Source organism: Pinus tabuliformis, chromosome J, assembly GCF_031772625.1.
Source record: "Pinus tabuliformis cultivar Carrire ecotype Pingquan chromosome J, CPIR1, whole genome shotgun sequence".
NCBI lineage: Eukaryota > Viridiplantae > Streptophyta > Pinopsida > Pinales > Pinaceae > Pinus > Pinus tabuliformis.
The window spans coordinates 853,156,880-853,169,851 of record NC_142295.1 but is presented as its reverse complement, the minus strand read 5'-3'; the positions used below and the strand labels follow the sequence as shown (position 1 = coordinate 853,169,851).

Genomic DNA, 12,972 nt, shown 5'->3' with positions numbered 1-12,972 from the left:
ATCGTGCCAAACAAAATATATAACAATGAAAAAAAAGAAAATCGAATGCTTTGAGTTTTGTTGTGTTTGCGGTATGCGGATTTGAGCAACTAGACGGCGGCGATGAGGGAGGGAACACAGAGGGGTTTCAATAGGGACGATCTTTGCAAGTGCTACGTGAGGAAGATGGACACAATTGCACGGGTATGAGGGAGGAAAGACACACGGAGGAGAACCACGGTCGGGTAGTGAGGAAGAGGACGGATATGATAGTGGAGGAGTGCTGCAACGGTGGTAAAGGAATTTTCGTGAGGAGCAGGGCAGGCTTTGAAGGAGCTGGAGCAATGGGTAATGTTGTGACTTCCTTGCAGATGGATGCTAGGCAGTGAGGAGCTGCGTGAAGGAAGCGCAGAGAACAATGATTGCTGCAGATGATGGCAAAAGCGTGAGAAAACTGCGTGGGCAGCGGAGATGTAGCAATGGAGTAGGAGAGAACGCAGAATTAAGGGAGAAACGTGAGTTTAAAGACTGATGGCAGAGCAAGATGCAGGAAACGTTGATGGATGTGATGGTAGCATGAAGAAATGGCATTGAAACGCAGAAGAAGGTCTGCGGATGCAAGGATTTTGGCAGCAGCGGACAGATGACCCCAAAAAACCCTTTAAAATCACCAGAAATCTTAATAAAAATTTTGAATCGTCCTATTTCAGATTTGTCTAATGAAACCCCGCAAAAATTTTCTAGATCTAAGATAAATACCCCTATCAGAGCTGATTCTGAGGCCAAATCTTACCCTCCAGGGCCTAGATCTAGCTTCAAATTTAGACGTCACCTTCAGATCTGCGATCTGCAATGGCAAAAACAAAACGCTCAGAAATAATATATACAATGATGAAACTGAAAACCCCAAAAACCAACTAAACAATTACAGTAATCACAAGCTAAAGGCTCTAAGCATCAAAAATGGAAGTTCTAATGATAAGCTCGGGATTAAATCCAGCTGGGCTTTTCAGAAAATGCTATTTGGGAGTTGGCTGGTCCAACTGAAAACTTCCCCGAATGCCCGATGATTTCAAAATCAAGAATTTCCTGCACAACTTAATTCAACCATTAACATAAAGAGAGAAAAAGACAATAAAATTCAGATCTAATGAAGATACCTGCCATTATATTCAGAATTTAAACTACCATTCAACCCCTAGTGACCAAGCAAGATACATGTGCTTAAACCACTTCTTAGAAAGCTACCATCAATGGCTGAAAAGAAAATCTATGCATGAAAATAAAACATCTTACAGCATTTCCATGAAGAGAAACACCAACAGAGATTAACCCCAAAATCTTTCTTTATTGCACATGAAAAACGATTACAAGAGAGCTTTCACTTAGCACACGACTCAAAGATCGAATGATCTCAACTGAAAATTGACCTCCTATTTAAAGACAAATCTTCCAACGGCTAGTTCGAGTGATCATTGTCAAAGCGATCTCGACCATTGATGAGGATCAAAACTTCTTTTAATCTCATGCGTCGAAATTTTAAATTATTGAGGAAATTTGAAATTATCAATTAAATGCATTTTAATTAATTCAAAACTTAAATTTTTGAATTAATTTCTTCAAAATTTTGACTGACCTAACCCTGGGGACCAAAGGCATAAAATTTTAGCAAAATAATCAATTAACCTTAGTCCTTAGACTTTTTAAAATTTAATTTTTTAAAGGACCCTCGAATCTAACCTTTGGAAAATTTAAAATTACTTAGGACCTAGGACTTATGAGGGGATAAATTATTTTTCTAACCCTCCAGACATTTTACATCCTGATTTTTACATCTCAGGTGGGAAAGCCCATTTGAACAAAACCCTCACAGACTACCCAGTTCTGCGACAAATATAATCTAGCAGATCAAGCAATTTGTAATAAAATAACCTAACCAAATAGTTATGATCATTCCAAAATCACTTTTACATAGAGTCGATCTGGCACACTAGGACTCCCCTAACATTCTGGTGACAAAATCCATTTCAACTTTGGGGTAAGGCTGAAGGAAAACTTTGCCGATCATGGATCGGTGAGACAAAAAACCTTTTGGAATGTAGATCGTCATCAAAAAATTAGGTTTACCTAGGCAATTACATACACGACACGGATCTGCTGAAATTATTTACAATTTACACATGCAGAATGGGTTTATAATATAACATGATCAGGCGGATGATGATAGTTGAACGGCACGGATACATTGATCAAGCGCTATCCCTTCTGCGAAAAAAAAGGAGGTGCACTGCTATGGGTGGTTGACACGTAGTGGTCAACAGGTTCCGTTTTGATATAATGGATATATTGATGAGCCTACTTTAATCATATGTTGTCTTCTCTCTATATTCTAAAGCTTTCTGTTTGGAAACATGAATGAAAATCTTTAAAATTATGTTTTTTATAAAAAAATAAATATTTAATGTACTTTTTACAACAACTGAGTCATTGAAATCAAACTAGTCGAGTCGATACCGAGTCGGAGTCGACCCTCAGCCATTTCCGAGCCGGAGTCGGAGTTTTAAAACATTGGGGCATATAAGTGCATTTGCCATCCATGGGCGGATTTAGAAATCAATACAATATCATCAGCATATAAAAGAAGCTTTATCACAAACTCCCCCAACCGAACACCATCTCCACCTTGCAGGTTTAGCCACTCTTCCAATATATCAATATATAGACCAAAAAGAGTAGGGGATAGAGGGCAACCTTGCTTGACTCCAATGTCACTTCTAAAGCTTTTTGAAATACCTGCTGAGGTTCTAATTTTGACTTTCACTTCTTCATAAAGCCTATGGACAGCGGCTCTATAATGCACAGGAATTTCAAGTTCTTCCATTCTATGCCACAATTTATCCCTAGGGACTGTGTCAAATGCTTTTTTGAAGTCAACAAAGTAGCAAAATACTTCTTCTTTGTCCTCCCAAATCTTTTCAACAATGTGTCTCAATGTGATACCATGATCCACTGTAGAATGTTTCAGCCTAAAACCTGCTTGTCCTTTTGCCCTCTTTTCTTTTACTTCTGCCAACTTACTAATTTTGTCTTCTACCATGCTGCCGAAAAGCTTTGCAAACAAAGGATTAATCATAATTGTTCTATAGTTGGATGGATTGTTCTATGTTACCTCTTCAAAAGATTCTCTCAGCAAATTTCTGTCATTTCTTGCCTGTGCTTTTTAAAGTGTTTGGAGCTGACTCAGTGAGTAAACCCTACTTTTAATTGGAGCTGATTTCAAAGGGGATTTCATTTGTCGTTGTTATCTAGTCATGGGCTTGCAGATTGAAGAGGTCATTTGCAATTATTATAGCTATTCAGATTCGGATTCACGATCTGTCTCACCTTCATGTCTCAGTCTAACAGGTATCTTAGAACTTGTATTTGATGTATTTAAAAACTTTTTAATTTATGTATATAGATGTGATTTTGCATATGTGCACCTTTACAGACAATATAAGTTCGTAAACTTGCATATTTGGTCTCTAATTGTTCATATCTCCATTGTTTTGCGTAAGTTATAATTTGGTTGGTTAAATTTTAAATGTTTATGCATTTTAATTTTTTTTTTCCGAGCTAATGCCGAGTCAAAGGTTTGCCTAGTCCAACCTAAGTCAAATCGGACTGTCGTGGTTGCTGGAACATTAATCATTCCAAATGATTTCATTGACTATTCAACTGTGTATACTTGGTTTTGTAAATAGTTGTCCCAACATCGCAAGGTTCCACATGAATTTGACGACATCTTGAAGCAATCTGGATTTTGGGTTTTGGTTAAGTATTTAACCTCTTGAAGTTGGTTATTATATCAGAGGTTTTGAAAAAAATGATATTAATTTTTAACATTGACTCCATTTCCATGGAACTAGCATTGTTGGGGACCCATAGGAAAGGATATGCTAGGCTGAGACTTCGCTTCATTTATCAGCTGATGTGATTTTCTCTCTACTTCACTGTTCTCCATTATTACAACCTTCCCTTTTCGCTTGCCAAACAATGCAAAGAGCAATGCGTTTTGTACTGTTGGCAAGTTTCATGGGTACTTCGCTTGAAATTGAAGCACTAGTTGACAAAGATTTAAACTGCTAGTGTCTTTGTTTTTTTGGCTACATATAATGCTGTGGCAGGCATCATAATTTGTTTGGTGGTTATTCTGTTAAGGTCAGGTAAGGATGAGGCTGCGGCAGTCAAATGGAGTTGAATTGTCTATAAAGGGTTCAATGGAAAAAGCGACATTGCAATTTCTATCCACCTGAGTTTGTTGTTCATTGATTTTTATCCTGAGTTTGTTGTTCATTGATTTTCATCTAGAGCAGTTTGTAAGGCTTGGGACGAAGTTTTATGGGCAGATTGAGAGCTGTCAAGAGTCAAGATTCTAAATATTGTGTGAACCATTATTTATGCTAGACTCAGCTGATCTGTTTTTGATTTTGAAATTTTGTGTAAAAAGTTTCTCTTATGTGCAGAGGCATAAACTTTGGTCATTGACATTAGATATATAGTAGGGGTACTCGGATTAAAAGCCACTATGGTTCAATGACTTTCATCACCTTTTTGTTTCACCAGTAATATTGAATGAATGAATTTTAATTACGTCCATGAGACCTCACGGTTCAAGGGATCAACAAATAACAACATAATCCCTATTCAGATTATTTTCCATGCAGGCTCTCCTGTTATGAATCTTCAGCAAGAGACTTACATTTTTGTGAAGTCTTGCCTCAAAAATTTCACTAAAACTGTTCACCTTTAGGTTGTTATCAAACGGATGATGAATATCTTCATATGCTGCACATTTTTTGATAAAATGCCATTCTGTTTCTACCATCCCTCCGCAGCCTAAAATGCAAGTTCTTTCTTCCCAATCTTCTTAGGGGACTGGCCATTTGCCAGTTTCACATCTCAAATGATGGGAGCCAGTCCTAAGTTGCTTAATTAAAATTTTAGCCTTTTTCTTCATTGAAGATCTCAAATACTCTTTATCATCATGATTCCACCTGTTGTTAAAATATTTTACATAATATACCTTTTTCCTGCCTAACTATTTTGTCCACATGGCAGTATTAATTTTTGTAACACCCTTTTTCTTGGAAGCATAAGTTGCTTTTTACTCTACACATTCTTTATTTCAATGCAATAATTGCAATTTTTTCTCCAACCTTTACCTTGTGTAACTTGAATGATCTCAACGTTTCTTTCTTGATTTACTTTGTATTTCCCTATGTTGTACGGGGACCTGTCCCCACCAAAATTTATGGTGTTTCCTACATCCCGATGATCTGAGTACTTCGAAACTCGTTTGAAACTTCCCCAACTAGTCGAGGACTCCATCGGGTACTTGGGGACTTCCAGGCCATCCCCGGGCCATCCCTCGAAAAATTAGGGACTTTTCAGGGTATTTTAGGATGTCCCGCGATATCAAGAACATTAAACTTTAAAACAATTTAAATTAAAATAACAAATTTCAAAACCTAAGTTCTAAACTTTAAAGTCAAAAAATTAAAAAACAAATTTTGAAATCTAAACCCTATCACAACCTAAACCTATCGCATACACACTAAACTAAACCTATTACATACTACACACTACACTACACAACAACGGTGAAGGTAAACATTGTTATAGAGACATGGCAACGAAGGTAAACATAGGTTGCAAGTAAACACTGAGCTCAAGCGAAGGTTTCAAGGAAACAAAAGTTGTGAGGGTTGCAGGTAAGAGTCGAGTGAAGTCTAAGACGACGGGCGAAGGCAAACATTGAACAAAGAACTCCATTCACAGCGGAAAAGGTAATCAGAGCTGAGAGACGTTGAGTGAAGGTTGTACGTGAGGTAAGAGTCGAGCAATGGGGCAAGGTCTGAGACTCTTAATTTGGGATCTATAATTAGCTTTTAATGACTTATTCATATTTACAGTTTACAGCCACTATGCTCCATGAACTAATTTGCCTTCAATTTGAACTTGTCTCTTTCTCCATGTTTGTGACAAACCTTTTCTTAGCATGAATCTTTGAAATTTCCTCATGCCACAATCACCGTGACTTTAATTCCATGTTAAATATATGCAAGAGATAAGCAAGAGAGAGTAGATAATATAACAATGTGTTACTAAATTACTAGTGGTGTTGTCTATATACATAGCAAGTTCCATTGTTCATTTTAGGAACCAATCAACTAATTCACTGGATACATTAACATAAACATCATTTATTATATATAATTTATTTCACTTTATGGCATTATTACTTTTGTACATAACATTTGTTACTCTTCAAAATAAACATTACAATGGCTAACTCATCTTTAACACTTAATGTTATAAGGTAAATAGATGGGGTGGTAATACTCTTTGTGCTCTGTAAATAATAATGTTTCTGAATGATTATGATATACATTACACTGATGACAGGTTCTGGACTCTTAATTTGGGATTTATAATTAATTTTAATGACCTTTTCATGTTTATAGTTTTATTCAATTTTACTTTTAGACTTTAAAAATTAGTTGCTACCTAAATTTTGTAATGATTCATCATACATCATAGAATGATTATGTAGATAGTAGTAGATTGTAGGTTGTAGCAGACTAATAATACTTCTTAAGTTCTTGACAATGGGAATGATGACGAGATTTGTTTTTGTGATGCACAATGATGATTAGATAGTATTGGACTTTAGTATTTTATTTTGTAATTTGAATTTCAAAATTAGTAATAGTTCTAATTTTTATATTTTAATTTATCATTCATGTTCATGTTTATGCTGGATTACTAAATTTAATTTAATTTTTTATTTTTTAATAAATATAAAAATTAGTTGTTGCACTTGTCGTCCCTCAATAATTTGGGGGTGCGCTCTAACCATCTTGAGAACTCGCCCCCATGCCCCTTGCTCCCTCGTCCCTACAACCAATGCAACATAGGCATTTATCTAAGTTGTTAACTAGTATATTTATTTTTCCGTGTTTTCTAGTCCATTTGTATCATGTAGTTCGCCAAACTGCAACAAAGGTTTAAAGATTATCTTGAGGCTTTATTATAACAAATATTTTATTGTACTTTAAAAAAGATTAAATATATGAACGGTGTGCCTTGTCCAATTCAATTGTCTCTTTAACGTGGGAAATTTGTATTCATGAATTTCAATATACTTTATATGACATTACTATCTTTCTAATCTTTGAGTTGCTCAAAGATCAACATTAAGTAGTTTTAATGATTTCGTAAAACAAATGTTTTAAGCAATGTAAGCATGCGATGATGAATCTGAGCGATCTACTCGGGGGAAGTTTTCGTGTATCACATAAAGAAGTGAATCTGAGCAATCTACTCGAGGAAAGTTTTCGCGTATCACATAAACAAGCTTGGGAAGAACGAGTGTATACTTTTTCCACTTCTAGGGTAGTGGAATCGGAAAAACATTTCATTTTGGAATGTGATGCTTTCAGATACATTAGGGACAGTTATGCTAGTGTGTTAGCCTTAATTCATTGGCATTGTTTTTTCAGTGAGGGTGAGGGGCCGTTAGAAGGTTGGGTAAGCTCATCATCAATTTGAGTAAGAAAATGATTGAATTGCAAAGGGAAAAAAATTGGGAGGTTGGTAGTCCCATAGACTATTTTTAGTATCATGGATGTTAAAATATCATTCATTCATAATGACTAGCACACATGACTAGATGTGTAAGTGGCAGTTGGTCACCACTTTTGACACTACTGCTTGTCTTCATCATTCCACACGAAACCATTACCAATATATTTCATCATTCCACATGAAACCATTACCAATATCACATTATGGCTTTCATATTTCTATGTCGCTCATTCCTCATGTTTGTATTTGAGTTTTCTCACCACAACTTCATGCTTATGTCGAAACACCCTGCCATAACTTACCATGAATCTTCAATGTTTAGTTCCTATATTTTGTTGATTCACGGCACAATAGTCTTGATCTTCAGGATCATATGCCTTGTCAAACCATGCATGCTAGCCCTCCCTAGTGATATGACTTGAACATGTACTGCTTTATCATCAAACCTCCTATCTTAGTATCATTAATTGTAGTATGCCTCATCACATATAGTTTCATAACATAGATCAATATGAACATAATGACACTTCAAAAACATGCATAAGTAGTAGAAATAATGTGGGATAAGATCATGTGGCAGTCATGCCACATTAATAGTAGTAGATCATGGTAAGACGTCAACTCCAAGGGAGAAACTCTCTTGTCGCCATCTCACACAACTATTGGATCTTACCAATGGTTGGATTGTTGATCGATGGTTTGGATAATAGAATGACCCATTACAAATCTCTCACAAATGGTTGGATTGTTGATCAATGGTTTGGATAATAGAATGACCCATTATAAATCTCTCACAAGTTCTACCTGATTTGACAATTTTTGTTATAATACAATTTGTGAATAGTGACGGGTAAGATACCTTATACACCTTGCTTGCATTTTATTGCCCCTCTTAAATCAACTTTCTCTTAACCATCACTAGTTAGATTCTCATATATTTAGTGAGACATATAATACATTAGATTAGAGAAATGGTTAGATAGAAATGGAAAGATTCTAACATGAATTGCATGAACGGTTCGCAATGATTATTACTACATTAAGCTTTACTCTATGTCACTATTGATTTACTAGTTAACATATTCGTTCTTTTCTCCATGGTGGTTAGATTAGCTTTTTAGCTCACTCAAGGCAAACAATTAGCACTTTGTGCACTTGTCTCTCTACTTGTACGGGTTAATTTTGTCTTGATAATGGTGCCAACTTTGGCATCCATAACACAAATTCTAGGACAAACACATTATTACACTATGGATAGACGATTTTGAGTACATTGGAAACTAGGCATTTGTTTCACCAATCTTACTCTATAGATAAATAATTTTGTCTTGATGATGATTCCAACTTTGGCATCCATATCACATATTCTAGCACAAACATATTATTATGATACGAATAGAGAATTTTCAGTAAATTGGAAACCAAGCATTTGGTTCACCAATTTTGCTCTATAGACTCTAATGGCTTTGCTCAAGCCTTGACACTTCTTGATCTTTAGAGTATAGGAAGATATTTGTTAACTAATCATTCAAGTCATTTGAACGTAAAATGTAGGATCATGTAGTTTAACACTTCCACATCACCCCATTGTAGGAATTTACAGGGTAAGTTCCCGATATAGAACACCAATGGACACCACTCACAAACAGATCACAAATCAATACACGAGTATTCTTGACGTGGTTAAAACCCTCAAAGAGGGAAACAGACCATGGCTTGAGCCAACGTGGCCACTTCAGGGAATTTATTAATAAAAGAAATAAAATTTACATAAGTTTCTCTCATGAACAATTACCCTGCAAATGACCCTCCATGCTCTTTAAATAGAGATCATGGACCGATCGAGTGTTAAGACACGGATCAAGTGTCAGTAATACTGAGGAGAGAATGAACTATCAGATCACTTCATGTCTAGAACATATCGTGACCGTCGGATTGTAAGTTACAAAAGTACATAGTAAAGAAACACGTTTTACTTAACTCTACACTAGACCAAGTTATACTTAACTATTTTCTATGTGTTGGAATATCCTAACACCCATTGCTGGCAATATCTATTGTCTATTTGATACTACTTCTTTTAGTTAGTCATTCATGCCATTGAACATAAAATGTAGGATCTAGGAGATTAATACAACCACATCACCCCATTGAGGAAATATATTGTGATATATATTGATCTGCCTACTGTTTATTTGGCATTTTTGTACACTCACAATACATTGGCACACTTCCTGAATTCCATCCTATTCTTGCTTACAAGAATAAAAAAAATTATTTAGAACTAAATTCACCTTCATTATTTATTTGAAGCATCTCAACACTACCATTTTTTTTATTTGTTTTCATAACTTCCTTAAAGAGTGTGTTATCAAGGAAATCATCATTCTTCTTTTTTTCTGGGAATAAATCCACACTTTTGTAGAAAAATCATCAACAAGCAATAAGAGATATCTTGCGCAAGTGGTTAAAGTTGTTTTCGTAAGATCACATATACCACCATGGAGGACACTTGAAACACTTTTGGCTCTTCATTTATTCCTTCATCAAAGGGAAATATATGTTGTTTTCTTGCTAGTTATGCTTCATGAAATTCTTTCTTCTCCTAGATATCTAGCATTAGAACCACCATTCTATTTTTTGTTTGCAAGGAAGGGTATTGAAAATTTGAATATCTATATTTTGCTTGTGATATCATAACTTCTTGATGTTGCTATTTTTTTCACTGGTCACCAAGGCATGTGACACTACTTCATCATCCACAAGCCTGTACAAGTCTTGCTCCTATGTCTCTAATGTAGTCTTCCTATTTCTTGTTTCATTGATTAGGAAACATGAAAGATCACATATACAAATGGATAATGCTTTGTAATTTCTCTAATAGATGAAAATGTATTTTATTCTAAACAAAAATGTAATGTACATTCCTAAACACAATGGTCTTACTCACATCTTACATAAACCTAATGAACTAGTCACTCCATTTCAATCACATGGTTTGGAACTCCAAAGTCAAAGAACCAATTTGGTGTGCTATGTTTCATCCCCTATGAAACCAAAAAACAAAATTCTTATTTGTGTTTTTAAACATTGGGCTTCTTTTCTACCAAAACATTGTTGTGTTGTTGAACTCACAATTTATTGTAGTATCACAAATTTTCATAACAATTAACATTCTTAGTTAATTTACATGAACTACAAGGCTTCTTGTTAGTACCATTTGTTGTTTTTCCACGATACTGAAGTCTAGGATAGAATCTTAAATCAATGATACTACCAATCAAAGTATCACAACAAGGCTACTTTGAACAGTAGAACGATATACAACAATAAATCTACTTGTGCACAAAATATACACAACATTTTACAAATTTATACAACAACCCAACTTCATTATATTAATCAAATTGATAATACAACAGTCTACGGTTCCCATACTAGGGAGAATGGCCCTCATACAACCACTAGTACAAGAATACAAGATGCAAGATACACTGATAGTCTAACTGTTGTAGTGCACAATCGTAGTTGCTTTGTCGTATCCTATACACTCCGAGTCCTTCACTTTCGTTCTACAACACTTGCCTTTATCAATGCACCAACTCCTTTAGGCCATTGAACTCTGCTATCTAGTCTACTCTCTAGCTGATCACAAGTCCATCTACAACCAAAACATAGGGTCTTAATGCTCATTAGTTGCTCCTTCGTCCTTCTAGGTCACAACACTTTGAAACTTCTTTCCCACTGCTGCTCCTCAGCTACTCAGGGACTTCTTCCCACTATAGTATTCTTGCGTTGCTCTAATGAAGACTAACATAGGGAAGGAGGCTTGCCACCTATCATTATCAAATGTTCGTTCTCCAACAATGAAGACAAGCTAGAAAAGAAATTGCTCCTGGCTAGCCAAACCTTAAGCTTCACTTCTTTGCCTCTTTTAGCAGCCACCTTAGTCCATCAAAGTGTTACTCTAAGCTACACTTGGTTTACTCTCACATTTCCCTCCACTAGACCACAAGTGTGCAATACCAAGTGTTCTCCTAGGACCTCTCATCCACTAGCGTTTACTCAACACAAACACATCAAACAATACATATCTTTTACTTCTCGTGGGTTGTTGTAGATTGTTGTAGGTCTGGTCCACTGGTTAGGGATGTTGTCACACTACAATCTCTACTTTTCACCTCCCAAATCTCCTTCTCGACTATGGCCTCCCTAATCTTATCTTTGGCTTCGCTTGCTGCTGCTCTGGGCTAATTACCAACCCCAAATAAGGCTCATGACCTCCTGGAATAAGACTTGCAACCTACCTATTCTAACAGTTAGGGTTGCGACCTAATCCAAAGAGAAAGAGTTATCCAAAACACACATAAATAGGTCCAGTCCTTCCTCAAGGAATGTGGTTGCATCATATCTTATCTCGAACATCTCTTCTAAGGAAGACAAGGCTTGCGATCTCCTTGTATCAACAAACCAGAGTTGCGTCCTGCTTTAGAGTAGGAGAACCACCATCAAACACTCCACAAACCTACCCAAATTATCCTCCAACCATGCGGCCTTGTTGCTAGATCTTTGCGGCTTACTCAACAATCACAAAAGAACAAAAACCATGCTACTTCCTTCGTAAGGTATGCTCTTGATCTGCGACCTCCTTTCATGGTGTGTTTCTAAGAGAGATGCACTTGGATGATGTTGAAATGCCTCCAACAAAACTTTAATTTATATCTTTCTAAGGGATTCATCAAACTTCCCTTGTGGGCTTGCCAACCTGTCATGAGGCTTATAATAACCCTAGTTGATCTGAACAATACATGTGCAAACCCAACAACTACATAGAAAAATTAATATCTCATTATAGAGACCTCTTATTTGAGTGATTTTCATTTCCCCTTTCTCCTCTAAGGTTCCTCCACCTCCATGTGTCAAATCACTCAAAGTCCTCATGGTTGCACACCCACAAGCTTGGGTGCAAAGCCCACATGTTTGGGTTCTAAGCCCACAAAGCCTTTTGTGGTGCTCCAACCTCCAGACCTCGAACCTTAAGGCTTGGAGTACCTCCCAAGCTACCAAATCTCAACACTCGCTCTTAGCAAGGGAGGTACGTCCAAGACTAGGAAGTAACTCGTCATCATCACTATCATTATTCGCAACTCTCGCCCAACTCTTGACGCCCATAATTGCAGCAAACCATATAACATGGATTATGATTACGCATCTCTTGGAAGTGTCACTTTCATTGGAAGCCTCCTATTGCTTCTCCTGAATTGTTTCCTAGCCTCTCCATGATTCCTTCTTAGTAGTTGTAGGAGCACCCTTTCTCCCCACTGACCACACGCTCTTCTTGGATTGTACAGTCTCCCTCTAGAA

At 36.4% G+C, this 12,972-nt stretch overlaps 1 protein-coding gene across 6 annotated transcripts in view; it reads left to right on the top strand.

Moving 5' to 3' along the window:
• Positions 1-4,328, top strand: part of LOC149229378 (uncharacterized) — a 320,041-nt gene extending 315,713 nt beyond the window's left edge. For 3 of the 6 annotated variants that reach the window (XM_089378605.1, XM_089378601.1, XM_089378604.1), the window contains exon 8: positions 4,180-4,328. The gene's annotated coding sequence lies outside the window, so the exon portion shown is untranslated. Of the gene's footprint in view, positions 1-3,288; positions 3,385-4,179 lie in introns of all 6 variants that reach the window. The other 3 variants (XR_016247928.1, XR_016247927.1, XM_089378603.1) reach the window with 3 other exon arrangements.
• Positions 4,329-12,972: the final 8,644 nt, after the last annotated feature.